This window comes from Macrobrachium rosenbergii, chromosome 2 (genome assembly GCF_040412425.1).
Source record: "Macrobrachium rosenbergii isolate ZJJX-2024 chromosome 2, ASM4041242v1, whole genome shotgun sequence".
Taxonomy (NCBI): domain Eukaryota; kingdom Metazoa; phylum Arthropoda; class Malacostraca; order Decapoda; family Palaemonidae; genus Macrobrachium; species Macrobrachium rosenbergii.
The window spans coordinates 87,055,440-87,058,537 of NC_089742.1; the positions used below are offsets into that span (position 1 = coordinate 87,055,440).

A 3,098-nucleotide genomic window follows, 5' to 3' on the forward strand; every position below is an offset into this window, starting at 1 on the left:
CCCGAAGGAGACAGTTATCTTCCCCAGGGACCAAGCCCAATCCACCTTGATGCGCGCTCTCACTGAGTGGGAGTGCGAAAATACTAAGCTTACCCCCTTTAAGGGGACTTTCACGATGTTCTCGGTAGGTGACTCCATCCCTACCCCCTGCACGACTAAGATCGCAGTACTGACTAGTCAGGCAGGAATTGAGGGTAAGCCGCTGCCTCAACTCCGGGAGACAGATCCCACCTCTCTCATCTTCCCCGGAGATTCGGAATTTTGGGCGGGAGCTCCGGCCACATTCACGGTGGGCAAACTCGACTCCGAGTGCACCTCCACCCTCTTTAGTGAACAGCTTCCCAAGCTGCCGGGGGCCCTTCTGAAGGCGGAGTTCGAGGCCAAATGCAGGTTGAGTCGCTCCCTGCATTCCATTACTATTACGGAGGTGACGGCGGTAACTTACGCTGAAGAACCTCTATTCCAGGTCCTGACCAAATCCCTGTTAGCGGCATTCCAGGCGGACCTGTATGATTTTGTAGTGGCAAGACTAAACTGCAGGAAACACATCTTTGTGGACGCCACTATTAGACACGAGCCCAATAGACTCATGAAGAGTTCTATCTGGGGTCCTAATATATTCCCAGAGGATGAGGTCAACAATGTTCTGGCGGAGGCAACCAGAGCGAATCAGAGTGTAGAAGTCTCAACTCTCCTGGAAGTTCATCATCCTTGTTTCTCTTCTGGAACTCCGATATCCTTGCCTTACGTGCTAACAGTTTTTCAAGCAAGTTTACTTCGGTTCTCCACGACACTGGAAGGGCAGTTCAGTGCTAAACCCTAACAGCACTACTCCTTTTCATCACGCAGCTACAATACTTCTAAAAACCCTCTGGCAGCTCCTTGTACTGTGATATCCATAGGAGGGTCTTCGTCTTCTGGAGTTATTTCGTCTCTGCCCTCTGCTACTGCCGAAGGAAGTACTCTGGTTGCCTGCTGCTTCGTGTGTGAATTATCCTATCATCAGATTGGGTTGTACATTTACCGATTTTGTTCACTGCAAGTAACCTCTTGGATTTTGGAACACTCATGCTGGTCTGTGAATGATTCTTTTATTTTGGAAACTGTTTTAAAAGGTTTTAATTATTCAATAGTACTGTTTAACAATTGATGTGTTTTAGTTTCTCCTTTTAGTTTGAGTGAGATTGTTTTGCTTTATGGTCTCTTTTGAGTTATTTTGCCGGAGATCAGTTAGTCATATTTTATTAGTGATTGCCTATCACTACATATGGTGGCAGTTTTCACTCTCACGTCACGTCATTGTTTTCGTTTTCAGTTTTGTTTATTTTCTTTAGGGCTTTTTAGATTGTAGCAGGGCGTTAGGGTGTAGGTTCCATTTTATTTTTGGGCTGGTGGTGTTTCACATTGTTTTGTCTGTGTATAATAGGTAGTGTTTTTTTTTCTATCTTGTGTGGTGGCTTATGCATTTGCTCTGCAACTGCAATACGGTTGGTCAGTGGTTTTGAATAAGTGATGGTTGCTGGTGTTAGGGGTGTGTTGTTGTTCTGTTTGGCACTGATTTTAGTATTTTGTTGAACCCCTTTTCGCCTCGTGTTTTTTTGTGTTTGTGTGTTAGTGTTGTGGTTTTTCTTAATGTTTCCTTCTTCTTTATGATGGGTCGTAAAACTCGTAATAGGCAATATGAATCTCCCACTCGTGATAACTCTACAGATAAATATGATGATCTTTTTAAGAAATATAGTCTTATGGAATCTCGCTTGTTACACTTAACTGAGGAAAATAAGTTGCTTAAGGATAGATTGCATGGGTTTGATGGTAGAAGTGCGACTGTTGGGGTTGTTGATTGTGCATTGAGTAAGGATGTTATCCCAATATTTGAGGCAAAGACTCCTGCGTCCCTGCCATTTAAAACGAAATTCGGAAGTGGAATTCTTTCTTATACAAGTTGAGCTCGTTTGTCAGAACCGTGATGATTCGTATTTGATTCGTATGGCAAAGTCACGTTGTAGGGGTATAGTTGCTTCTATAGTAAACTCTTCTGCATTTGATACAGTAAAGACTTGGCCTGAATTTAAAGATTTTATTCGCAGGAAATTTCGTGGCACTACTTCAGCCTCTGATTACTTTAGGTTTCTTAACGCTTTGAAGTTGGAACCCAGTCAGTCTCCACAAGACGTTTTTGTTCAAATTGAGAGTTATGTATATCAAGCTGTTCGTGACCACCCAACTGCTGTAGGAGATACTAATGAATTAATTTCTCGTATATTTCTTCAAGCTTTGCCAGTATGGTTGCGTGAATTAGTAGTTTCTAGTGAGGAACTGCCTAGTGAGAAATTAGTTGAAGTAACAAATAGAATATGGAATTTAAGAGTAAATTCTAAGAATAGTGTCTCTCAAATAGCTGCTTCTGATTCGTCTGCTCGTAAGCACTGTGCATACCACAGATGTGATGGTCATTCTACAAAAGAATGTAGAGCTAAACCTAACGGTAATGTTTGCTGGCGTTGTAAAAACACTGGTCATGTAAGACAGAAATGTCCCTTTTCAGGGCGCCGGGCTTCCGAAGTGGACAATCAAGAGGCCAATGGCTCTGGTTCCTAAGTGTAAGGCGCACTGTGCTGTTAATGAAAAATTACAAACTGGTCGTCCTATAGTTAATCTTAAATGTAATGGTAAAATTAGGAAAGCATTTTTGGATACAGGATCATCTGCAACCTTCATTAAGCGTTCTTCTTTACAGTCTTTTGAAAATAACATTAGAGTCTTTTATAAAAATCTTTTTGATGTGTCTGGATCTAGAATTGACATTGATGGTTCTATAGACTTAAAGATAGAGTTTTCTGGTAGGTCTTGCATCCATAGATTTGTTGTAGTATCAATTTAGATTTTCCTGGAGATATTTTAATTGGCATGGATTTTCTCAGGAGATTTGACTTTAAGTTTGAGCATTCAAAGAGTCTCGACAAAGGTCATTTTGTTTTGCAGGGTGTTGAGTTTCCTATTCAATACTCTGATGTCCCATCTCGTGATGTACACTAATTTCTTCAGTAACTAAAAAACCAATTGTTTCATTGGGTAACTTGTTCAAAGAAAAATCC

The 3,098-nt window shown here is 41.3% G+C and overlaps 1 pseudogene; it reads left to right on the forward strand.

The window, feature by feature from the left end:
- Window positions 1-684: 684 nt before the first annotated feature.
- On the forward strand, window positions 685-2,655 carry LOC136850076 (uncharacterized; annotated as a pseudogene).
- Window positions 2,656-3,098: the final 443 nt, after the last annotated feature.